We start from the raw sequence: 27143 nt of genomic DNA, 5'->3' as shown, positions 1-27143 counted from the left end.
GCCATGAGCTAAGCAAACGAGTTTAAAATAGATTTTCATGATTGTACATACGTACTAGATTCAGATTGCAGAATTGATAGATTCTTATCAAAGCTGATGTTCTAGATGTTCTAGACACTGAATTACTGAAGTATTTTTTTCTCAAGTGGACAAAGGAAGAATTGTTGATAAGGCCATTGACTATATCAAGACCCTCAAAACTGCCTTGAAATATTTGCAAGCCCAACAATAAGAATGTCTGAAAATTCTCTTGGTCTTTGGTGGGCTCCAGTATTGTAGCAATAATGCTACAACTCCTGGAGCTTCCTTCTTTAATTTTATCAACCCGGTAGTTCGTAACAAACTTGGAAGCGACGGTGTTGTATGCACAAGTACTAGCTCTTGTCGCAGCTGTCACTTGGTCAGCTGGCACAAGTCCGCTAGGGGCTCAAGCCAACTTCTATGAGCTCTTAGAAGAAGCTTTTGAACTGATGGGCGAAAGCTAATATCAAAAGAAGCTAATCTATTTGCAAAAAGGAACTGAAAGCCAACAAGAAACGCAAACCCTAGCAAACCCTAATTTTACCAGCTAGTCTTACTCATGCAGAAATGGGGATGCAAACTACTGAAAGCGATGCCATTACTTCTATGAAGGTGAAATGCAGGTGTTTAGACTACCTCTATCTGAAGAAAACACTTTTTGTATTTTTGTTCCAATTATTAGAATTATCATGCATGTGCTTCTAACTAGCTTTTTATTGTGCAGAGGTGGATCAAGGAGGCGAAAGGTTTGAAAAAGGTTGGGAAAGTTCAGAGAGGGTCTAAGGGGTCCCTAACACCCTTCTAGAGAGTCTCACAAAGTTTGGCTCCCAAGAAACCGTGTTTATGAGCTTCTACAGGAAGTCTGCAGGGGTTCTACAGGATGTTTCATAACTTCTATAGGATGTTTAGTAATTCCTACAGGATGTTCTACAATCGGATTTTTGGGTGATGGGTGAGTGGAAGAGGCTGCATGGGTGGATAGGGAGGTAGGAGAGGGGTTTGTAATGACTTAGGGACAGAGAGATGAGATGATGAGGGGGTGTGCTAAGCTGGTTTGTCTAAAGGAGGGCAGAGGGAATGGAAGGCCGAGAAGGTGGGATAACGTGGGTGGTAGAGTAGCTGAAAGACAAGATGTCTAGTTGGGATATGAGTAGTTGGCCTGAGCAAGGCTTAGAAGGACAAGAGAGTGAGGGGAGTGGCGTTGCACAGTGCAAACTGAATCAAATCTTCCACGTCCTGAATATAATCAAAATATTCCTAACTGTTTAATGGAACCAATGAACAACAACGTTATTCTTAAGGAAAACCATGTATAGTACTGAAGCAAGGAGATATTCCAAGAGGTCTGAACGCGTGGACAACTTCTACAAGAAAAAATATTGCACCACAAATTGCATGTACTCGTAAACCAATGTTTTTGGTGGGTAGCACTGTCTGCAATTCCAACCCCTAGAAAGAGGTGAAAATGATTGTGCAAGCAACCATTTTCTAGAACTTTTATCAACTCCAATCTCTTCAATTTATTCTAAATAGCTAAAGCAACTCTATCTTCTACCAATGTCCTACTTAACCACACCAAGAAATCTAACTCAGCAAACTGTGTTTGAATGCATGTAAAGGAAAAAAAAACATTATGCTGAAAGAAAAGATAACAATACAGAAGAAGGAGGCCTTAGGCTCTCAGGTTGGGCCCAACCCTGAGAGCTATGGCTCCTTTAAAAGCTCAGAACTGAGATCAAATCCGACTGCTTTCCATTAAAAAATAATAATCATAAGTCACATAGTATGCCAACAATGGCTACAAAAGAGCAAAACTAAGCTAGCAGCTCGTAGTGCAGGATGTGCAACAATGTTTCAAAAGTCCTTTTCGAAGGCTAAAGCCCTATCATTTATACATCTCGAGGCCCCAAGCTGGCCTCCTAAATCAGTGGGGCTTGGCTGACCAAACTAAGAGGGAACTGCTGCTTCCTCAAAATCCATTTGGCTGTCTTTAAATCCAGTTGTGGTGGCTGCTGGAGCTCGGAGTTGGGGGTGAAGATCCGGAGGAAGGTCATTTAATGCTGTGGACAACCCTCCTACGAATCCTCAACCCCATCTTGGCTGTCTTGTGTCCTTATCTGCTCAGTTTTGTTCCAATCATGTGTCAAAAAACCTGAAATGAACACATGTTAGCCACCTAGGAATAGTGACTGCCCTTATTCGTGCAAATGACATAAACATACTAAAAAATGATGCATAAGTTATGAAAAATGAAGGATTGAGCAAAGGTAGTTAGGCCAAATGAGCCCAAAATGTTACCAAATTTGGGGCTCATCATCACCCCGCAGATAAAATGATTGCTCATCCCTGAGCAACTAATCTAGCTCCTCGTCCTTCATTGCTTTCACCGCCACCCTCACATCCCAGGCTTCTGAAGTGGTCTCTTCCTCACTGGCATGGAACCCAGCCTTCCTTTCCATCTCCTCCCACTGCTTTTTCTCTTCTTTTTCTCTGCTGCCTTCCATCAATCCTAACAGTAGAGGTGGGCTTAGCTTGAGGCCAATCCAGCTGGCTTGAAGGTTCTGTATGGACTTTTTGTAGAGGGGCACTCGTGCTAGAGCTTCCCTCATTCGAGTTGGAGTATGGTATTCTCTGATTTTAAGGCTGTGGGACAATGTGTTCCATCGGCGGGTGCAAGCATGAAACACAGTTGTCCCCTAATAGTCACTCCATATCCTCGAAATGTGTTATGGCCTGTGCCTGCTGATCCATGTATTTCAATAAAGTTTGAGGGTTGGTGGCTAAGTGCTGGTGGGCCGATATCAACGCAGTGGGATCCCCTGGCTCTGCTCTCATCAGCAGTGGCTCATGTAATTCTTGGTCCATGACCTCCTTGACTTCTGCTGCCCTCTTCTCTTCATGGTTCAACCATGAGGCAAATGCCATCAATTGCATATCCCCTACAACTGTGTTGGGATCCCATGTAGTCACGTTAGGAAGGGCCAAATTATGGAGATAGAACTCCGAGAGTTTGGCCTTATCCTCTGATGAGCTGCTATTACATAACGCTGTGAACTGCTGGGGGTCTTGGAGTTGGGAGATACCCCTCTGTGCCAATGCATTTATCTGATATTGCAGCCACTGGTCTCGTAGGTACAGGCCATAAGATTTGGCCGGTTGTCTGCATTGTAGAGCATCCATGGCCCAACTGGCCATGCAAGCCAGTTGTGCCTCTTTTTGCTGCAACTGTTGTTTGAGAGCTTGTATCTCGATTTGTGCTTGCAGTTCCCCTTCCTGTAGATGCGAGGTTGGCTCCCCAAGACCGACTTGCAGTCCTTCTCTGCCTTGATGTTCTGCTGTAGTGTCCCCTGAGGATGTGCCCTTTTCCTTCTTCAGCTCCTGTAGCTGCAGTCTAAGTTTCTCGTTCTCTTCCTGTAGGAACACCCGCTGGCAGTTTGCCACGTGTTTAGCCATAGCTAATTCCTTTCTTGCCTCCTTGAGTTGTTCCTCCAAGGGGCCTATATCCGCCACACCTTTTGATTTGGCTATTTTCATCCACGTGTGGGTTCTCACCCTTTCTTCCTCCAATGCAAAGAAAAGCGGTACTGTGAATTTTTGTGGGATAATTTTCCCAACCTCCAAAAAGTTATAGTACGAGCTCAAGCTTGGCTGGGGACTTGGTTCCGGAATATGCTCTTTCTCTTCTTCCCTTGGTGGCTCTACTTCGTCTTCCCTCGGTGATGATGAGGGTGCCTCTCCCTCCATCCTCTCTGTCTCCTTAAGCCAGGTCAAGGTTTCCTGTAGAGCGGCCTCAGCATCCTGTAGCCAGTCTTTTGAAGCCAACCTGTCCATTCTTTCCTTCCAAGTAGTTGTCTTCGGGCTCCCCCTATCATAAGTGACTGATATCTTTGAGGGGGACCTCTCCCTTGGCGAGGTAGGAGTATTTTCTATAGTAATTGGGCTGCTGGATGGAGGTTGTGGCCTGCCCGTTTTGATTCTCACACTTCTCCTGGCTTTGAAGTACAGAGGGATGTCCCTCTTTCGTTTTTCCTTCGGCTTAGGAGGTGTACTAAGGGCGGCCAGCACGGCTGTTGCCTCCCTTGCAAGAATTTCGGCTCTCTTCTCCTTTGGTTTTCCTTTCTCAGGGCTTCCTGTAGAAGGCCCTGTATCAGCTGATTTCTGGCTACCTGTAGAAGCCGTTTTGGGTTTTCCGATAGAAACAGGTGGCACCATTTTAGCTTGTTTGACTGAGGGCGCTTTTCCTTTTGACTTGGTGGAAGTTGCTTTCGAGGTGCCTTTATTGACGTGGACAGGTTTAGTTCTTTCCATCCTACTCTGTAGCCTTTTCTCTCTGAGTGTCAATGGGGATTTGTCACCCTCCTTTTCGGCAACCTGGGGTTTCTCTTGCCTCCCCTTTTGTTCTTTCTTTGGTGCATTGGTCGCAGGTTCTTGGCCCTTCCCTTTCTTCTCTGTGTGTACTGGCTCCTTCTCCTCGCTGCTGGAGGTGGTGAGCTCCTTGGTCAACATCTTGATATCGCCATCCTTAGTCAGATTTCGGAAGGCTTCCCACGAGAGCGGGACTGTGTAGGTGTGGAGTGCATCCTCCACGAGGAGCTTAATGAGCCCATGATGGGCTACCTGGTCTGGCGTGCCTTCTTTTAACTTGGTGGCACATTCAGTCATAGACTGCAGGAGAAAGTAAGGAATACTGAGCTTGTTTTCTGAGGGTAGGTCCATTTGGTGCCTCAATTCTGTGAGTAGCCGGAAATGGTACCCATAGACAATGCTGAACCGTCCTTCGCATGTGATGTATTTCATAATTTGGAGGCTGACCTCACTCCAAAGTGGCTGTAAGCTAGCTCTGCGAACCCCGTTCTTATCCTCTGAGAATTGCTCCTCCGGTGGGAAAAACTCCTTTTTAACCTTTTGGCCTAATTTCCTCTCCTCCTTGTCCCACGGTACCCCCATTGGGAGGTCAGCGACTCTGCTGATGAACTGTGGGGTGAGTCTGAGATTCAAACCCCTGAAATTAACAATGGCCAACATTTTTGATTTTGGTTTCAACGCTCGCAGGAACTCCTCTGCCACCTCATCATCATAGCCTTGAAGTTTGTCGCAGAACGACATCCATCGCGCCCGAGTGAACAATTCTACCACCTCCGGGTTCTCCCGTAGTTTCTTTGAGTCTGTCGGTTCTTTTCTGATGAATCCACCCGGCATGGTGAAAGCCTGCTATGTTAGCCGGAGGTGGCGGGTGCGTATCAAAAGATGGTCTTTCGGATTTCTTTGGGACAGAGCGTAGAACTACGCCTCGGTCACGCACACAATTCGAATTCTGGGCTAGCTACAGATGAGCCTTGACAGGGGCTCGATTACACACCACATCCTGTAGAAAACCCCGCATGTGCTTCGACGACAACTTTCATGCAAAAGGAAGACTGTAGTTTTACATTTTTGAAGACGTCGACTCCGCCACCCTTTAAACCAATTGCATGGGAGGAACAGGTTCAGGCTTACCTTTTCCAATTCGCCACCTTTGATGTGAATAGACCAACTTTCCTTCGTAGCGGCAAGCTTCCTGTAGCACAGCTTCCTGTAGAAGTCGCGCACAGGTGCCAGAGAGCACGTCAGTGGTTCTGCTCCTTCTGTGCCACCACCAGACGTCTGAACGAGCCGAGGACTTGGAGTAACGAGCTTTAGAGAAATTCAGATGCTACTCGACTGCAAACGGCTGGTGATAAATGAGTGGAGTGACGATCTAGGCGGTGGATTTGAATCCCGGCCGAACTCGTGGCGCGGTGGTGAGCTGTCCCTGCCGAACCATTGGACGATGTCACCTACTCATTTCACTGCAAATCTCCCTGACTGCCGCATCATTCCCCGCAGATCTGCCACCGCCATTTCCGTTAAATCGCCGCTTCTCCCTGACTGGACGCTTCTCACGTGTCCATTACCCATTTTTCTTGCCACGACTACCACTTCCCAAATCTGACTAGACCATCTGAGTGGTCGTGGTGGCCAGTGGAATGGCTACCCAACTGCTCAACCCATTCATTTACACACTTGCAAACATTCTAGAGTATTATTCATGTAATTTGACGAAAGAAAGGCGAGGCACTTACCTGTGCAGCCGCGACGTTGTTTCCAGGTTTCGGGATGAGGGTGATTGGATTTGCTTGCTGCTGTTATTTGCACAAGCCCGGGGGTCCTTCCTTGCAGACTGTCGCTGATGACGAAGCCTTGTGACTCGGCTGCATGTGCCCGCTCTATGTGTTGCAGTCGCTTTGATGGTGTACACTCTAGCTGGATGAACTGCTACGGGATTCCTGTAGGATGTCCTGTAGCAGTTTTTCCTCCTTGAGTGCATGCTGAGATAGTGGAGATGGTGGCATCATAGTCACGATCGCAGGGCCCTCGGGTGGCTTTGATAAGTAGTGCATGGTGTCTCTGCAACTTTTTTCATTTATTTTAGAATTGCTTACTCTGATAATTCAATGTTCTGCATTGACTGTGCAGGTATTTTCATTGAATGGCAACGGGGGTGGTAGAAGAAGGTGACAGTAGTGCGTGATGGAGAAAATATTAACTTGCATGCCTACGTGTTGGACCTCGGGCATTAGATCTCCCCACACAATTAGTTCTGGGCCGTCCAAAACTTCTACAGGAAGTTTCCTGTAGAAATACAGAACTTCCTGTAGAAAGTCTTGTAGCTTCCTGTAGAAGACTAAACTGTGATCAAATCATGCCCAGACCTTGGAGAAGATGGGTGTTTTCGGAGGGGGTGCTGGTGAGGTCACCTGGTAGCATAGTAAGGACCCTTGTCTTTGAGTTGAGGGGCCTCTTTCCCTTCATAGAATACCTGCAAACTGCATGCATTGCCACATTGTGAACTTGCTTTCCCTGTTTTTTTGTTTTTATTTTTTATTTTTTATTTTTTGAAAGACAGCAGGGGCGCCTCCATGAGGTTTTGACCCTTACCATCTGTCTTGAGCGCCTCAAAGAGGTTCTCACTCAAGGGTCTTTTTTCAAACATTTTCAGAAAGATAGTAGGGACGCATCAATGAGGTTTTCACCCCTACCATCTGCCTTGGGAGCCTCATAAAGGTTTTCACCCAAGGATCTTTATATATATATATATATATATATATATATATATATATTAAGATCTTCAAGGTATGCCCAAAACAGAGGCAGAACCCTGATCTATGACCAGCACTGATTTTTCCACAGTTTTGATGAATTCTTGTCTTGAGAGAGGTTTCCTGTAGATCTTTAGTCGATGCCCATTGACAAGCATAGGGATGGCCTCCTCATCAATGGTCCGAATAAGAAAAGATCCATTATCATTACATTTTTCCACTGCATATGGTCCCAGCCATCTGGTTCTCAGCTTCCCCTTGAAATCCTTATGCCTGGAATCATACAACAGCGCCCAATCTCCTGGCTGAAATTGCTTGTCATTTAGGTGTTGGTCATGCCACACCTTCCTCTGAAGTTGAACCACTTCTGAGTGGAGAAGGGCCTGCATTCGGTGCTCGTCCAATCCATTCAGCTGGAATAGCCTTTCTTGTTGGGCATGGCTGAGATCCAGGTCCAACTGAGCTGCCATCCTCAAGGTGTTGTATTCAAACTCAATTGACAACAAATCTTTCTTCCCATAGACCAGCTCATAAGGTGTGAAGCCGGTTGTGGTCTTCCAAGTGGTGTTGTAAGCCAATGTGGCCTCAACCAGGCGATCTGCCCAATCTTTCCTGCTGCTGCTCACCACCTTAGTCAAGATCCCTTCTAATGCTCTATTGGTGACTTCCACTTTCCCATTTGCTTGAGGATGATAGGGGGTGGAAGTCCTATGCTTGATTTTGTGATGAGCGAGTAGGTCCTCAATTAAGTTGGAGGTGAACTGGCTTCCTTGATCGGTGACTAACTCTCTTCGGTAGCCAAATTTGTAGAAGATGTTTTCTCTTAAGAACTCGGACACCTTTTCTTCTGTCGCTGCTTTGATTGCCTTGGTTTCTGCCCACTTTGTCAGGTAGTCTGTGCACACAATGATGTAAGACCTTTGCCTCGAAGGAGGATTGATCGGACCCACAAAATCCATACCCCACTTCTCAAATGGCTCAAGAGTCACTTGAGGTTGGAGAGGCATTTCATCCCTTGGAGTCGGTTTCCCCATCCTTTGGCATCGGTCACATTGACTGATATATCTTCTGACATCTTGATGAAGCGTGGGCCAATAGTAGCCTGCCTGCAGGATTTTGAAGGCAGTCCTTTTGGCTGCAAAATGTCCTCCACAAGGCCCGTCATGACAGGTTAGGAGGATATCACAGACTTCCTCCTCCCTTACACAACGCCTTAAGATCTAATCAGGGCCAAGCTTGAACAGGTTGCCCCTGATCCAAGTGAATGAGGCACTCTTCCGTATGATTTTGCTCTTCTCTCTTGAGGATAGGTGCGGAGGAAACTGTGCTGAGACAAGGTAGTTTGCTATATCATCGAACCATGGCGAGAGTATTGACATAGAAAAAAGATGTTCATCTGGCATCTGGTCATCCACTGTTCCATCCTCTCCTGCAGGTAAATCCAATCTAGACAAAAGGTCAGCAACAACATTTCCTTTACCTGGTTTGTCAACGATAGTCAGATCAAACTGCTGCAACAAAAGTAACCATCTAATAATACGAGCATTCACATCTGGTTTATTCATTAAATATCTAATTGCAGCATGATCGGTATGCACAAATGTTTGATACCCAGTGATATAATGTCGGAATTTGTTCAGTGCATGGACCACGGCCAAGAATTCTTTCTCAGTTACAGTGTAATTCAGTTCTGCCTTGGATAAGTTTTTGTTGACAAAGTAGATGGCATATGGAAGTTTTTGTTCAACTTGTCCTAAGGCTGCCCCTATGGCTTTGTTCGAGGCATCAATGTGGATGTGGAAAGGTAGGGCCCAGTTTGGACCTCTCAAGATTGGGGCAGACACCAACTTGTCCTTTAATTCATTCAGAGCCTTCTGACAATCGTCAGTCCATTTAAACTCAACATACTTTGCCAAGAGGCTAAACAATGGCGAGGCTAGCTTGCTGAAGTCTTTAATGAATCTCCTATAATACCCTGCTAATCCTAAGAAACTTCAAAAATCTCTTACCTTCTGAGGGGGTGGAACCTTCTTGATGAGAACAATCTTGTTAGGACCCACCTGTAACCCTTTGCAAGAAATGGTATGGCCTAGCACAGTCCCTTCAGTCATCAAGAATTCACACCTTTCAGGACTAAGGGACAGGTTCATCTCAATGCACTTGGTTAGGACTTTTCCCATATTGGACAATGCTTCCTGGAAGTTGGACCCATAAGGAGTGAAGTCATCCATATAGATTTCCACCGAATCATGGACCAGCTCAGAAAAGATGCTCAAGACGGCTCTCTGGAAGGTGGCAGGAGCATTGCATAGTCCAAAGGGAAGAACTCGGTAAGCAAAGGTACCCCAAGGACAAGTGAACGTGGTCTTATCTTGGTCTTCTGGGCTGATTTGGATCTGGTTATACCCGCTAAACCCATCTAGGAAAGAGAAAAACTTCTTCCCTGTCAGGCCATCCAACACTTGATCTATGAAGGGTAGAGGAAAATGGTCTTTCGTGGTGGCCTTGTTCAGTTCTCGGTAGTCCACACAGATTCTCCACTTCCTGTTTTTCTTGGGAACCAACACCAAAGGGGACACCCATTCGCTATCCGAGATGGGGTAGATGAATCCGACATCCAACAGTTTTTGTAATTCCTCCTTGACGATGTCCTTAAGGGATGGATTCATTCTCCTTTGGGGTTGCCTAACCAGTTTACAGTCTTCTTTGATGTAGATGTGATGGGTACAGACCGAAGGATGAACTCCTTTCATCTCCTTATAGTTCCAAGCAAAAGCATCTAGATGACTGGCCAACAGACTACACAGCTCCTTTTCCTGGGAAGGAGATAGGGAGGAGCTGATCTTTAACGTTCTCTCAGGACTGAACTCCACATTTTTGACTCTGGGAGTGACAGGGTCGGTCACACAAAGGTCCACTAAGGTGCTGGCTTGGGCATCCTCCACCAATTCTTCTAAGGACAATGCACTGGGAGGTGGAGTCTGGATCAAGGTCTCAATCAAATCATCCTCGGTTGGGAGGCCTCCCCTAGTGGTGTTTAGGGTGCACAAAGGTGCTGAGTACACCTCATCCTCTTCTCCTTCCTCCAACCAAAGTGGTAAGTCATGCTCTAATAAGGGTTGGGCAGGAGGGTACAAGACTAGCTGCTTGGACATAGGACCATTTTTGATGGTCATGTTTCCTGCATGATAGCTTATGTAAGCATCTGCAGTGGCTAACCAAGGCCTTCCCAAAATGAGAGGGTATCCAGTAAGCTTTGCCTTTGGTTGCAGAACCAATAAGTCTGCAGGGTACTCCCAAGAGTCAACCAAGACCAAGACATCCTCTACGATCCCTTCGGGAGTCACAGTGGAGCGATCTGCTAGTTGTAGGACTGTCGAGGTCTTTCTCAGGGAACCCTGAAGGTTGAGTTTGAGCATGGTATCTCTGGTCATCAAATTAATGGCAACCCCTAGATCAATCAATGTGTGAGGTATGATGGTGCCATTGATGTGGACATCCACTACAGGACTCCCAGGATCCAGATACTTTGGGCAGATGGCCTGCCCCAACATAAGATCAGACAGTTGTCCTATGACATTGATGGTTGAAGCATCTCTTTTTCGCCTGCCTGGGTGTCTAAAACACTTTTCCTTAACCAGTTTGTTGTATATTGGTACATCTTTGATGGCTTGGAGAAGTGGTATTCTCACACACAACTGTTTGAGTTCCCCCATAAGCTCATCCTCCTCTGGGTTCGGTTGTGTGGTGGCCGTTAGTCTCTCAGGAAAGGGTGGAATAGCCTTTGGTTCACTTTCCTGTTTATCTTCCTCGTCCTCTAGGGGAGGAGGTTGGCGATCTGGAAGAGTCTTTCCAGATTGCAGATTGATCTCCTGGATCTCCACAACATAGGTAGGGCATGATGTTTCCCCAGTATATACCTGTTGGGCCTGTCTGTTGTTGGGGTTCGGGTTCAGTTGAGCAGGAATTTGGGGTTGCCTTGGAGGAGCAGGAGGTAATGGTTGTGGTTGAGCTGGTGGTGGAGGCAAAATGGCAAGAGGAGTATTGTACTGGGGCCTCCACCCTCGTTGAGGTGCATTCCACTGAGGCTGTGGCTGGGCATGTGAGTGAAACGAAGGAGTAGTGGGTAATACCATGGAGGATAGACCAGGAAGGATGAACAGGGGGTCCCCAGGAAGGCATATGAGCAGATTGGTTGGGGCTGTAATAGGTTTGGGGTGTCCCTTGCATCCCCTATTGGTAAGGTCTAGGTCCATGTGGCCTTCTTTGGTTGAGGAAATAGAGAGGGTCAGTGGGCGCTTCTGTCCCTTAATACATGGCTTTAAGCCTAGGTAAAGTTGGACATTGGTTTGTGGGGTGGTCCTCCTCACAGACAAAACATACCTCAACCGAATGTAACGGGCACTCGTTCTTAGGGTGTTTACTTGTACACCTAGGGCAGAAAATAGCCAAAGCCCTCTCAGCTTCCTCTTTCTTCTGCTGGATTCAGAATGTATCAAGTTGCATGGCGATGGTCTGTCTCACCTCACTCTTAAGGTCCTCTAATTGATTTGTAAACTCATGTTTGGAGAGAGGAATACCAACTGAGAGGATGTTTCCTCTACCTCTTTTCCGGGCTACCCTAGAGTGGTTTCTAAACACAGTCTTTATGTCCTCATAAGGTAGTTGGTAAATATCTCCTTCAACTAGCATGTGAAGGGTATCTAAGAGGTCTTCAGGGACTCCTCGGAGCAGGACCAACTTGAGGGATTCAGGGTCAAGTGTGCACCTGGCCTGTTTATTGCTTAGTTGTAACCTTTCCTCGTAATCTTCTAATGACTCATCATTCCCCATGGTAATCCGAAAGATTTCTCCCTCGGTTTCCTTGGACCTATAGTAGTCCCGGTACTTGGTATTGAAAGCTTGCTGCATCTGGGCCCAAGTGGTGATATTGTTCCCAGGTAAGCCCATGAACCAACATAGTGCTACATCCTTAAGGGTAGAGGGGAAGAGTTTCAGTTTTTGCTCATCCTCGGTATAGTCATAGGTTCGATAAAGGACGACAAACTCAAACAGGAAGGTATCAGGATCTTCAATAGTCAGTCCATGGAAGTGAGGTAAAGCGGAGGGGCTGATGTTCTTCATTTTCATGTCCCCATTGGTCTCTCGGATGGGGAAGGCACCCTCAATTCTCTCATTTTCTCCCCTATTGTCAGCCATAGCTTCAGATGGAGTATTCTCTAATTCTTCTTCTGCTATAGGATCTGCGTATATCTCAGGAGGTTCGCCTATAGGTTCTTCTGGATCACTATCACCAAAGAAGAGAGAAGGGTGACTTAGTGATGTGGTGGGGGTGTTGGGTAAGAATTTGCCTATTTTATCTCGGTTTCTACGAGGCATGAAATGAAAAGACTTCTGATTGCTTTTGTTTTTTTCTGGTACATGCAAAACTAAAACAGATTGAACTGCAACTAACTATCTTGCTGAAATGGAAATGCGGAATTGAAATGAAAGCATGAAAGAACTAATCTATTTTGCTCAAATGAAATTGCAGGAACGAAATGCTAAGCTATGCTTTGCAGAATTGAAATGCTAATCTACGCTTGCAAGAATGAAATTGCGGAATTGAAATGTTAATCTATGAAAGCAGGAAATCTCTATGTTACTTTTGCAGAAAGGAAATTGCAGAATGGAAATGAAATACTACTTAGCAGAAGGCGAGAGTAGGAAAGTAGAATAAAAGCAACAATCACCAATACTATGACGCTTCCCCGGAAACGGCGCCAAAAAGATGGTGGGCTCCAGTATTGTAGCAATAATGCTACAACTCCTGGAGCTTCCTTCTTTAATTTTATCAACCCGGTAGTTCGTAACAAACTTGGAAGCGACGATGCTGTATGCACAAGTACTAGCTCTTGTCGCAGCTGTCACTTGGTCAGCTGGCACAAGTCCGCTAGGGGCTCAAGCCAACTTCTATGAGCTCTTAGAAGAAGCTTTTGAACTGATGGGCGAAAGCTAATATCAAAAGAAGCTAAACTATTTGCAAAAAAGAACTGAAAGCCAACAAGAAACGCAAACCTAGCAAACCCTAATTTTACTAGCTAGTCTTACTGATGCAGAGATGGGGATGCAAACTACTGAAAGTGATGCCATTACTTCTATGAAGGTGAAATGCAGGTGTTTAGACTACCTCTATCTGAAGAAAACACTTTTTGTATTTTTGTTCCAATTATTAGAATTATCATGCATGTGCTTCTAACTAGCTTTTTACTGTGCAGAGGTGGATCAAGGAGGCGAAAGGTTTGAAAAAGGTTGGGAAAGTTCAGAGAGGGTCTAAGGGGTCCCTAACACCCTTCCAGAGAGTCTCACAAAGTTTGGCTCCCAAGAAACCATGTTTATGAGCTTCTACAGGAAGTCTGCAGTGGTTCTACAGGATGTTTCATAACTTCTACAGGATGTTCAGTAATTCCTAAAGGATGTTCTACAATCGGATTTTTGGGTGATGGGTGAGTGCAAGAGGCTGCATGGGTGGATAGGGAGGTAGGAGAGGGGTTTGTAATGACTTAGGGACAGAGAGATGAGATGATGAGGGGGTGTGCTAAGCTGGTTTTTCTAAAGGAGGGTAGAGGGAATGGAAGGCCGAGAAGGTGGGATAAAGTGGGTGGTAGAGTAGCTGAAAGACAAGAGGTCTAGTTGGGAGATGAGTAGTTGGTGTGAGCAAGGCTTAGAAGGATGAGAGAGTGAGGGGAGTGGCACTGCACAGTGCAAACTGAATCAAATCTTCCACGTCCTGCATATAATCAAAACATTCCTAACTGTTTAATGGAACCAATGAACAGCAATGTTATTCTTAAGGAAAACCATGTATAGTACTGAAGCAAGGAGATATTCCAAGAAGTCTGAATGCATGGACAACTTCTACAAGCAAAAATATTGCACCACAAATTGCATGTACTCGTAAACCAATGTTTTTGGTGGGTAGCACTGTCTGCAATTCCAGCCCCTAGAAAGAGGTGAAAATGAGTGTGCAAGCAACCCTTTTCTGGAACTTTTATCAACTCCAATCTCTTCAATTTATTCTAAACAGCTAAAGCAACTCTATCTTCTACCAATGTCCTACTTAACCACACCAAGAAATCTAACTCAGCAAACTGTGTTTGAATGCATGTAAAGGAAAAAAACATCATGCTGAAAGAAAAGATAACAATACAGAAGAAGGAGGCCTTAGGCTCTTAGGTTGGGCCCAACCCCGAGAGCTATGGCTCCTGTAAAAGCTCAGAACTCAGATCAAATCTGACTGCTTTCCATTAAAAAATAATAATCATAAGTCACATAGTATGCCAACAATGGCTACAAAAGAGCAAAACTAAGCTAGCAGCTCGTAGTGCAGGATGTGAAACAATGTTTCAAAAGTCCTTTTCGAAGGCTAAAGCCCTATCATTTATACATCTCGAGGCCCCAAGCTGGCCTCCTAAATCAGTGGGGCTTGGCTGACCAAACTAAGAGTGAACTGCTGCTTCCTCAAAATCCGTTTGGCTGTCTTTAAATCCAGTTGTGGTGGCTGCTGGAGCTCGGAGTTGGGGGTGAAGATCCCGAGGAAGGTCATTTAATGTTGTGGACAACCCTCCTACGAATCCTCAACCCCATCTTGGTTGTCTTCTGTCCTTATCTGCTCAGTTTTGTTCCAATCATGTGTCAAAAAACCTGAAATGAACACGTGTTAGCCACCTAGGAATAGTGACTGCCCTTATTCATGCAAATGACATAAACATACTAAAAAATGATGCATAAGTTATGAAAAATGAATGATTGAGCAAAGGTAGTTAGGCCAAATGAGCCCAAAGTGTTACCAAATTTGGGGCTCATCAGTATTCACATCCTTTCTTTAGTTCCAGTAAAATCATCACATCCATGTCTATAGATTCTGGGATCCAAACTTTTGGGTGGCCAGGCTTTCATCATAATATGGTCCCCTGAGAAGACTGGTTTTCTGCCCAAATTTTTTCTATCATAGATGCCAATCAACTGGAGATTGTAAGTTGCACCATAAACGCTGTTGGATCCAACATGGTGTATAACCTTTATGCTAAGGTAAGTAACAGTTCTGAACTTAACCTTGGAAATACTTTACTGTCCTTTTACCAGCTACAATATTTGATACATTCTAGGAGCTATGTATACTGATATTGTTATTTTCCAGAAATTCCTAATTGGATTTTATCTGTTATATATAGAACTACATCCTGAAGTGTGCTTTCTTTGATTTTTTTTAGTCAAAAAACAATAACCAGCAACTCACAACCAAGGACTTGAGCTGTACCATATATGAACTTAATAGCACCATAGCTGGTCCTAAAGAACATACCTTACAAAAGGCTGGCAACAGATAATCTCTGTGGATATCCCAACCAGTGGATTTCTGCTCTAAGAGCGATGATTTGACTTTTTTCTTTCATTTGTGCAATTTCTCTGCAAAATATATCCATTCCGAGGCTAGGATGCAAACCTCAAACTACTTCTGACATTCGTTGCAGTTTTATGACACTTTGTGGCTGGGATGCATACCGATAAACTATAACCATTCCAAGGATGTGATGCATACTTCAAAATTCTGACATTGGTTTTCTTGAAAATCCAATGCAGTTTTATAATACTTTGAGGTAAGTAAATAGCAGGTTCAGAAGTTTAAGCCCCTGTAAGAGCATGGATGCCTATTAGTCTAATAAGCAGAGTGCACATACAATCACCATGGTCTAGATATTTAGCACTATCAAGGTTCAAGATTAACTGAAGAAGGTGAGCTTCATAAAACTTCTGCTTGAAAATTTGGAGTAAAAAATGAAAAGTTCTGCCAATGGGGTTGTGGTTGAAAAATTGAAGATGACAGAATGTTAGACACCCACAAACTTTCAGTTTCCCTTAAGACATGAGTAAGGGATTAGGGCCATGTCAAAATCCTAGATAGTTTTGATGATAGTATATACCGGTCATGATAACTAAGCCACAGAAAACAACTGATGCTCTGCATTTCACCCTTTAAGGGCCACTTTGCTTGTGATGGTGGACGTATTTAGGTCAATTGCAATACTTTTCTTTAAGTTAAAGAATCCGTCCTTGGATAAAATAAAATAAAATAACCCTAAAGAATTCCTTGCAAAGTCTGAATCATTACATTCAAGGAAACAAGGCCCAATTATACCCTTAGTGTTATACTCACATTTTAAGATATTTGGTATAGACCATTGGCTGATTTTGTTTATAATTAGTGTGTAGACTAGAAATGTAATAGGGAATTCTGTATAGAGCTCTCATTGTTATACAAATGTATGGGACAAGGACTTACATAAATCCAAAAATAGAAAGTGAGTATGTGAATTTTTTTATTGTATTGATAATAACTAGTATACTAAAGGAATCATTATATTCAAGGAAATAAGGCCCTGTTATACGTTGTACTCACATTTATAGAGAGTTGGTATTAATAATTAGACCTGTTACCCACCAATGTGTAGAATAACTTTGGAAAAGGATGAGGGATGTACAGAGCAAAGTTGTTCAACTTTGGTAGAAAATGGGAAGACAAACTGTCAGAGTTAGAAGCTACAAGCATTGCACCTCATATCATGGTAGTTCAATGAGGGCATGGGTTGAGGTAAAAGTGTGTATTTTAGTTTACACATAATGACCTCAGTCTATTGTCAATATTTTCAATAGCTCAATTTTGGTAACACAAATTCAAACCTGGCATATTCAAATGTGAATTAAAGGTATTGAACATTTTGTTATATTTGGCAAACTCTCTGCTAGGTTAAATAATAATTGAAATAGACACAGTTTTATTTTTAGAAAGGTGAATTCTATATTATAGTTCAATATAAAGGTGATGTGTGATTCTATCTATGTATATATATATATATATATATATATATATATATATACATATATAAAATGGAATTGGGAAATGACAGATCTTAGAAATTTTTCGTAAACCAGAGTAGTATGAATTCAGTGAGCATTGAAAGTAAACTGCTCCCCACATTTGAAACAACGTGTAAAGCTATTCAAAGTAAGGAAAGCTGGATGGTGATGTAGAAAGAAGAGCAGAAGAAGTTGCTATGGCCTGGATCAGCAGGCTGTCCGGCGACAAGTTTGGCAACACTAACTAGTCTATCTTGCAGGCTTTGGTGTTCCCCTCAAAACCCTTGTCTCTTCAGAGAGCTTGATCGGTTCCAAAGAATGATAGGTCTCTGTTGCAAAAGAATGGGACAATCAATGTTTTTCTTATTAAAAACAGAGGTTCCAAGGTAGTTGTAACTGCTTTTATTTTAATGAAAGTGTATGTTTTTTTCTTTCTGGAAAACTAAAAAAAAAAAAAACTTTATAGAAAAAAAAAAAGTGATGCACTCTAGCTCTCCTGGACCTCAGGCACAGATCTAGAACTATTTTCGTGAGCTCAAAAACATACAAATTCTTGCTAGTGCATAATCATATCTCTCACCAAGTCTGCTCCCTCAAACTGACTCCTTAAAACCAAGTCGAATTGTCTCGTTGAACTCAAGTCTCACTATCTTGAACTCAAGTGAACTGTCTCTTGAACTCGAGTCAAACTACCTTACTGAAATGAAGTCAAACTTATAGAATTTGTATTTATGTTATAGCAGTTTTGATGGAAGGTTAAGATTTTGATTTTCTGGGGTTAGGACTTGTATTTATGTGCACATACAATCACCATGGTCTAGATACTTAGCATTATCAAGGTTCAAGATTAACTGAAGAAGGTGAGCTTCATAAAACTTCTGCTTGAAAATTTGGAGTCAAAAATGAAAAGTTCTACAAATGGTGTTGTGGTTGAAAAATTGAAGATGACAGAATGTTAAACACCCACAAACATTCAATTTCCCTTAATACATGAGTAAGGGATTGAGGTTATGTTAAAATCCTAGATATTTTGATGATAGTATATCCCGGTCATGATAAGTAAGCCACACAAAACAACTCATGCTCTGCTTTTCGCCCTTTGAGGGCCACTTTGCCTGGGATGCTGGACCTATTCAGGTCAATTGCAATACTTTTCTTTAAGTTAAAGAATCTGTCCTTGGATCAAATAAAATAAAATAACCCTAAAGAATTCCTTGCAAATTTTGAATCATTACATTAAAGGAAACAAGGCCCAATTATACCCTTAGTGTTATACTCACATTTTAAGATATTTGGTATAGACCATTCGATGATTTTGTTTATAATTAGTGTGTAGACTAGAAATAAGAGGAAACAACTACCGAGCTGGTAGGTAATTCTAAAAGTATGCACTACAAAATTCTTGGGCATTGAACATTCATACACATTCACATTCTAACATACAAAATGTACGACCATAACTTTCAAAACTGGTTGCAAGGGCAATACCAAGAAATAAGAGGAAACAGGTAATAATGGTTTGGCAATAAGGTGTGATGCAAAGATTCAATGATTATGATGGCCAATATTTTCAAAGTATTGTGACCTTAGTCTATTGTCAATATTTTCAATAGCTCAGTTCTGGTAACACAAATTCAAACATGGCATATTCAATGTGAATTAAAGGTATTGTACATTTTGTCATATTTGGCAAACTCTCTGCTAGGTTAAATAATAATTGAAATAGACAATTTTATTTTTAGAAATTGAAATAATGTAAGAAGTCAGTTTTGATGTTTAGAGAGGTGCATTATATATTATAGTTCAATATAAAGGTGATGTGTGATTCTATATATATATATATATATATATATATATATATTTTAAACATGGAATTGGGAAATGACAGATCTCCGAAATTTTTCGTAAACCAGAGTACTATGAATTCAGTGAGCATTGAAAGTAAACTGCTCCCCACATTCGAAAGAACATGTAAAGCTATTCAAAGTAAGGAAAGGTGGATGGTGATGTAGAAAGAAGAGCAGAAGAAGTTTCTATGGCCTGGATGAGCAGGCTATCCGGTGACAAGTCTGGCAACACTAACTGGTCGGTCTTGCAGACTTTGGTGTTCCCCTCAAAACCCTTGTCTCTTCAGAGAGCATGATCGATTCCAAAGAATGATATGTCTCTGTTGCAAAAGAATGGGACAATCAATGTTTCTCTTATTAAAAGCAGAGGTTCCAAAGTAATTGTAATTGCTTTTCTTTTAATGGAAGTGTATGTTTTTTTCTTTCTGGAAAATTAAAAAAAAACTTTATAGAAGAAAAAAGTGATGCATGCTAGCTCTCCTGGACCTCAGGCACTGACCTAGAACTATTTTCCTGAGCTCAAAAACATACAAATTCTCGCTAGTGCATAATCATATGTCTCACCAAGTCTGTGCCCTTAAACTGACTCCTTAAAACCAAGTCGAATTGTCTCATTGAACTCAAGTGTCACTATCTTGAACTCAAGTGAACTGTCTCTTGAACTCGAGTCAAACTGCCTTACTGAAATGAAGTCAAACTTACAGAATTTGTATTCATGTTACAACAGTTTTGATGGAAGGTTAAGATTTTGATTTTCTGGGGTTAGGACTTGTATTTATGTGCACATACAATCACCATGGTCTAGATATTTAGCACTATCAAGGTTCAAGATTAACTAAAGAAGGTGAGCTTCATAAAACTTCTGCTTGAAAATTTGGAGTCAAAAATGAAAAGTTCCACCAATGGGGTTGTGATTGAAAAATTGAAGATGACAGAATGTCAGACACCCAAAAACTTTCAGTTTCCCTTAAGACATGAGTAAGGGATTGGGGCCATGATAAAATCCAAGATATTTTTATGATAGTATATCCCGGTCAGGATAACTAAGCCACACAATACAACTCATGCTCTGCATTTTGCCCTTTGAGGGCCACTTTGCTTGTGATGCTGGACCTATTCAGGTCAATTGCAATACTTTTCTTTAAGTTAAAGAATCCGTCCTTGGATAAAATAAAATAAAATAACCCTAAAGAATTCCTTGCAAAGTCTGAATCATTACATTCAAGGAAACAAGGCCCAATTATACCCTTAGTGTTATACTCACATTTTAAGATATTTGGTATAGACCATTGGATGATTTTGTTTATAATTAGTGTGTAGACTGGAAATAAGAGGAAACAACTACCCAGCTAGTAGGTAATTCTAAAAGTATGCACTACAAAATTCTTGGGCATTGAACATTCATACACATTCACATTCTAACATACAAAACGTATGACCATAACTTTCAAAACTGGTTACAAGGGAAATACCAAGAAATAAGAGGAAACAGGTAATAATGCTTTGACAATAAGGTGTGATCTAAAGATTCAATGATTATGACGCCCAATATTTTCAAAGTATTGTGACCTCAGTGTATTGTCAATATTTTCAATAGCTCAGTTCTGGTAACACAAATTCAAACATGGCATATTCAAATGTGAATTAAAGGTATTGAACATTTAGTCATATTTGGAAAACTCTTTGCTAGGTCAAACTGCCTTACTGAAATGAAGTCAAACTTACAGAATCTGTATTTATGTTACAACAGTTTTGATGGAAGGTTAAGATTTTGATTTTCTAGGGTTAGGACTTGTATTTATGTGCACATACAATCATCATGGTTTAGATATTTAGCACTATCAAGGTTCAAGATTAACTGAAGAAGGTGAGCTTCATAAAACTTCTGCTTGAAAATTTGGAGTCAAAAATGAAAAGTTCTGCCAATGGAGTTGTGGTTGAGAAATTGAAGATGACAGAATATCATACACCCAAAAACTTTCAGTTTCCCTAAAGACATGAGTAAGGGGTTGGGTCCATGTCAAAATCCTATATAATTTTGATGATAGTATATCCCGGTCACAATAACTAAGCCACAGAAAACAACTCATGCTCTGCATTTCTCCCTTTGAGGGCCACTTTTCTTGTGATGCTGGACCTATTCAGGTCAATTGCAATACTTTTCTTTAAGTTAAAGAATCCATCTTTGTATAAAATAAAATAATATAACACGAAATAATTCCTTGCAGGGTCTGAATCATTTCATAAGGAAACAAGGCCTAATTATACCCTTAGTGTTATACTCACATTTTAAGATATTTGGTATAGACCATTGGCTGATTTTGTTTATAATTAGTGTGTAGACTGGAAATGTAATAGGGAATTCTATATAGAGCTCTCGTTGTTGTACAAATGTATGGGACAAGGACTTACATAAATCCAAAAATAGAAAGTGAGTATGTGAATTTTTTTATTGTATTGATAATAACTAGTATACTAAAGGAATCATTATATTCAACGAAATAAGGCCATGTTATACGTTGTACTCATATTTATAGAGAGTTGGTATTAATAATTAGACCTGTTACCCACCAATGTGTAGAATAACTTTGGAAAAGGATGAGGGATGTACAGAGAAAAGTTGTTCAACTTTGGTAGAAAATGGGAAGACAAACTGTCAGAGTTAGAAGCTACAAGCATTGCACCTCATATCATGGTAGTTCAATGAGAGCATGGGTCGAGGTAAAAGTGTGTATTTTCATTTACACATAATCATCATTCACTTCCAAAGCTGTAAAAAATTGACATCTCACTTCTCTCTGTGCAGAAACTCTAAGCTACCCAGCTGGTAGGTAATGCTAAAAGCATGCACTACAAAATTCTTGGGCATTGAACATTCATACACATTTCACATTCTAACATACAAAATGTATGACCATAACTTTCAAAACTAGTTACAAGGGCAATACCAGGAAATATTAAGAAGAAACAGGTAATAACAGAGAAAACAGGATAACAAAACAACCCAAACAAATGCATACCATTAGAGATCCAGCACTAATATAGAATCCGTAGTTGATTGAAAACTTGCTCCTCAGATGTCTCTTCATTTCTACATTCTGCATTCAGTAATTGGAACGATTAATCTAAAGCATACACAGTTTCCATCATCACCGGAGCATTGAATCATGACACATCTTCCAAAAATACAATAATACCCCAAGAAGCTTATTCCATCTATCACTGATAATTTGAAGCGACCTAGTTGTGATATCCCCATCCTCAAAACCCTAACCCTAACCCTATTGGTTTAATTTTTAAAGGGTAGAAAAAAGAAAACCAGACATCACAAGAGTCAAAAACTAGCTAAATAAATTAATAAAACAAGCACAGGGAAGTAAATACAGAATAATTTTTTATTCATTAACTATACCTGCACATGGACTTCATGAGGAAGCTGTGGATCATTGGGTGGCAGCATTGGTTCATTTTATTCAGATAGAAGCCAACCAGTTCCTCTTCCGAGTTGGATGAAATCTGAAGCCCGGAAGATCCATCCTAATTATTCATTTGACGGTCTACAGAGGATCTCGATAAAATGATTATCAAAGTAAACTAATGACCTTGACTGTGGAGTATCTGAATCTGTCATCCGCATTCATAATCTAGTCCGTCCTCTGTCTGTAAGGCGATTTTCCTTCATAAAACGCGAGAAATTTCTTCTGATCGATGCATTGAAGCTGCTCATTGCGAATTGCCTTGTCTGAACCAGTGGCCACCTTGGATCTTTTTCTTTAGATAGAAGCCAACCAGTTTCTCTTCCGATGGAGGAAATCTGAAGCCTGGAAGATCCATTAAAAACTCTGCCTGCAAAACCCTCACTAGAGATAAAATCTCATCAAGCTCCAAGCTCCTAGAGTTGGATGCCCAGAGACGCGGCCTGCTCAGTGAGATTTGAAGCAGCAAGAAAAATTGTGCAGAAAGAATATAAGAAACTAACCTAAACTACATCCAACGGTCTGGAATGTTTCAATCGTCTAACATCTGATCACATGGCTCAAACAAGTACACGGTGGCAATTGGGGGAGTTGATTTCAGAGGGGAACGCCTTACGGTGTAACTAGTCAATCAATAATTCAACTTTCCTCAAATAGAACTTGCCAGTAATAGCCTAATCCAAGTGCTTATAAGGAGGATCGAATGCACAATTTGATCATTGTCTTATGAGCACGAGTTGGTGAGACAAGGCAGTATAGAACACAGGTTGTTGCTTGTGTGTTGAGGCTTGTGTGTGTTTGATAGAGAGCAGATTTCTTTGGAGAGTGCGCACAGAAATAGGGAGAATCCCTATTTAATAGGAGGCCTATTGCACTAGGATTTAGAAGCTCCGCAAGGAAATAGGGCTCAAGAGTGTGCATAAATTTAGGAGGCAGGGATCAACAATCTTGCAAGGGTTTCAAGCGTGGTTCAAGGCAGGAAAACAAGGTTGTTTTCAGATTGAAATAAGTTGTATTTGTAAGAGATCTATTACTCAGTTTCTATCAATAATCAAGCAGAGGGTTTTCCCAGTTGGGTTCCCTAAAAAAGCAGTGTGTTTTTGTTGTGTGATTGTGTTTATTTATGTTCTTATTCCGCTGCAAAATTTAGTAGAGAAATTCTGTGTCTATATGAAAAGAAATTATATTTCAGATTGTTCATATTAGCAGTTGCAGAATTTCGTGGATTTTCTACAGTCCACACTAAAGATGAGGAAAATTTAAAATAAATGAATACACCCTAGCAATCATCAAGAACATTTACACATATCTTTAGTCTTGACACAAATAAACAAGCAATCAAATCCCCCTAGAATGCACTTAACTTTCCATATGCCCAAAAGCAGAAGCAATAGCTAGCTGGAATCCAATCCAAGAAAGTGTCCCATATTATCATCCTATGCTTCATATTGTTAACAAGGAAATGGGTTGGGCATGTTTTAAAAATCTGTACAATCAAAAAATCTAAAGATAGCAACCAGCAATCTGAACAGGCAATTGCTTTTGTGTCCCAAAAAAGGGCAAAAGATATCAGTTTACCAAGTGACATGATATGGTAAATTTTCACAATGGGAAGCTGACTTAAATGTTCAAAATCATACAGCAACTCTTACATGAATGTAGATCCAGAAATATCTCTGCAAGCATTCTGTCGACTTAAAACTACAGAAATAAAATTACCAGAAGAGCATAAAAATATGTCCATTTTCATGAAATGCATAGGAAGACAAATAATAGCATAGAATCCATCATTCAGAGCGGCAGAAGTGAAAGAAACAATTAACTCACTCATGTAGTTCCTTTCCTCTGCATATGGTAGCTTTGACCATCTTCATTCTCTCCATACCAGCAGAAGGTCTGAGTCTCTTCAACATAAATTATTCCTCCGCCATGTGCCTATATGGACCTGCTGTCTGTGTCACACCATTCTCTACCAGGATAAAAGTAGTACTTTCTGCTATCTTCAGTCTTCAAAGGGTTCACTGCAAGATTTTTCTCTGGAAAGTAAAGGGATCTTCTTTGAGATGTGACATCAAGAAAATCATCTACTGGGGTATGTCTCCTTCCCCTGTGTTTTCCTGCTGGGGAGATAAATTTTTTGCCTCTTTGTTTGACTTCAAAACCCCTATCCTCTATATCTTCATGTTCTCTGTACATGGAAAGGCGATACTGTTGCACCTGAGAATCTACTTTGTTAGAATTTGATGGAGTTAAGGTGTTGTAGGCATGAATCAATAGTATCCATGCGGCCAAACTCCAGATTATAGCAGACAAGGAACACCTGCTTCCTGCATTACAACTTAAAGCAGTTGATTTCCCATGTTTGTGTACCATCTTTCTTGTTGCTTTCATTCGCCCAGATAATACTGCAGAAAATACGTTGCAAAATCTACAATTTAAACCATGTTTAATTGTTAATCAGATTTATATTTTTTATAATATACACCAATTGCTAGACAATTCTAATTACGAAAAGATTTTTCTTGTTGATGGTAATGCACGCACATTACAGACATCAAAAGAACGCCAAGGAAAACAGCATCAGAACAAAGAATCTGAAATAGCATTTCGTCTATACCTTGAGAACTCTATGAAAACAAATATCATAACTCAATCCCCAAATAAATGGACTTCGGCAAATTATGAACAGGTGGCAGTTGCCAGTTGAAGATCAGAAATTCCATAAGTATGCCCACACACAATAATAAATATAGACCAAATACAGAAAATTAATGCACAGAAGCAAAAACAGCAGACTTCAAAATGTCAATACTGTCAATGAATCCACGAATATAAACCAAACAAGGTACTACAAAGGACGTTTCAGCTAACAACTTTATAGATCCTACAGGCAAAAGATCTGATAAAGAGAACAAAAGGATAGCTCATAGCAGGAACTTCAAAAGGGAAAAACTTTGGCCACAGATCAATAAGTACAACAAATATAACTATTTCTGCAGTTGAAGATAAAAATAGACTTTAGGTCTAAAAATTAGCTGGTCATATGCATCATCGGTTCAGTTTGCCCCAATATTGACCCCAAAGGTGGAAAATACAACAAAGTGAATAGAATAAGGAACATAAGCTTCAAAATGTAATCTGTCCATTGAAATATTCATGAAAAGTTGCAGTTACCTTATCACTGAATAAAGTGGGTTCAATCTAAAGCTTTGCTTGCACCATTTTATACAAATTCAATTCCCAATGGTTCATGAAATGCAAATACCATAAATCCCCGAATTGAGTAAGAACAAAAGGGCTCTGGAGTCTGAACCACCTTCTCAGGTTAGATAACAACTACAACTCTGATTTATGTGACCAGCATAAACAAAAATTCCTGAAAAACTTGCAATAATCAGAATATTTGACAATCTACAGAAGATCTGGATAAAATGATTATCAAAGTAAACTAATGACCTTGACTGTGGAGGATATAAATCTAGCATTCTCATTCATAATCCAGTCTGTCCTCTGTCTGTAAGGGGATTTTCCTTCATAAAACACGAGAAAATTCTTTTGATCGATGCATTGAAGCTGCTCGTTGCGAATTGCCCTGTCTGAACCAGCGGTTGCCTTGGATCTTTTTCTTTAGATAGAAGCCAACTAGTTTCTCTTCTGATGGAGGAAATCTGAAGCCCGGACGATCCATTAAAAACACTGCCCACAAAACCCTCACTAGAGATAAAATCTCATCAAGCTCCAAGCTCCTAGAGTCGAATGCCCAGAGACGTGGCCTGCTCAGCGAGATTTGAAGCAGCAAGAAAAACTGTGCGGAAAGAATATAAAAAACTAACCTAAACTACATCCAACGGTCTAGAACGTTTCAATCGTCTAACATCTTATCCCAAGGCTCAAACAAGTACACGGTGGCAATTGGGGGAGTTGATTTCAGAGGGGAACACATTACGGTGTAAAAATAGAAGAAAATAAAACAACACTGGCTCCTCATCTAGGTTGAAATAGAGAAGCATTCGGTTAACAAAAATAATTTTAAAATCGACAAATAAAAGGAGTCACAGATGTCGATAATTGATGTTGAAAATTTGGTTAGAATACTAATAGGAATACACCTTCATATCAAAGAATCATTTTATGCGACAATAAGATCAAAGATATATTCTGTCTCTTTTGAATATACTGTAATTTTAGTATTATTAAACTGAAGTGTTTTTCTATAGCATCTAATTATTTCACATAATTTATTTCTTAATATAATAAATAGATGAATTTAATATTTTTAAATTATAGTTATTTTTTTATTTTAAAATTAAATGTTTCCATCTATATTTACATTAATTAACTGTAATTATAATTCTTTTTACTTATATTTAAGAAAAATATCTATTAAGAATAATTTAAATGTGTTCATTTACTAACTCTCTTTTCCATAGTTACACCCGTACCGCTCTAGGCATTGGAGAGCAGGTACCCCAAGCTCCCCATTCGTTAGAGTTTGGGCGCTAGCCTGAAACTCTCCAAAACTCGGGGGAGCTTTAACGGGTACTTTGGAGCTTTTCGGGAGCTTCACTGCAACAAATTTTTGACGTTTTCAGAGCTTCAATGCAACGAATAATTGCAAACTTTGGTGTATTTAACGCTGCAACTCATGGAACTGTGTGAAGGGAAGGGTATGTTGCTAGTATAGATATGGATATGGGTCTGAAACTAGGAGAAACAACCCATTTATTGAATGCCATTCTATCCAAATGAAGATGAGGCGTCTAGCCTATTCTTATCTTTTTCAT

At 41.0% G+C, this 27143-nt stretch overlaps 1 long non-coding RNA gene across 1 annotated transcript; it reads right to left on the bottom strand.

The window, feature by feature from the left end:
* Positions 1–24570: 24570 nt before the first annotated feature.
* On the bottom strand, positions 24571–25730 carry LOC149157894 (uncharacterized). The gene is made up of 2 exons (XR_016262014.1): positions 25534–25730; positions 24571–24787 (listed from the first exon to the last, which is right to left on the bottom strand). It is a non-coding gene; the product is annotated as an uncharacterized LOC149157894 (long non-coding RNA).
* Between the last annotated feature and the right edge of the window lie 1413 nt (positions 25731–27143).

Source organism: Pinus tabuliformis, chromosome 5_2, assembly GCF_031772625.1.
Source record: "Pinus tabuliformis cultivar Carrire ecotype Pingquan chromosome 5_2, CPIR1, whole genome shotgun sequence".
Lineage (NCBI taxonomy): Eukaryota > Viridiplantae > Streptophyta > Pinopsida > Pinales > Pinaceae > Pinus > Pinus tabuliformis.
The sequence above is the reverse complement of the archived record's forward strand: the minus strand, read 5'-3'. Positions and strand labels throughout refer to the sequence as shown.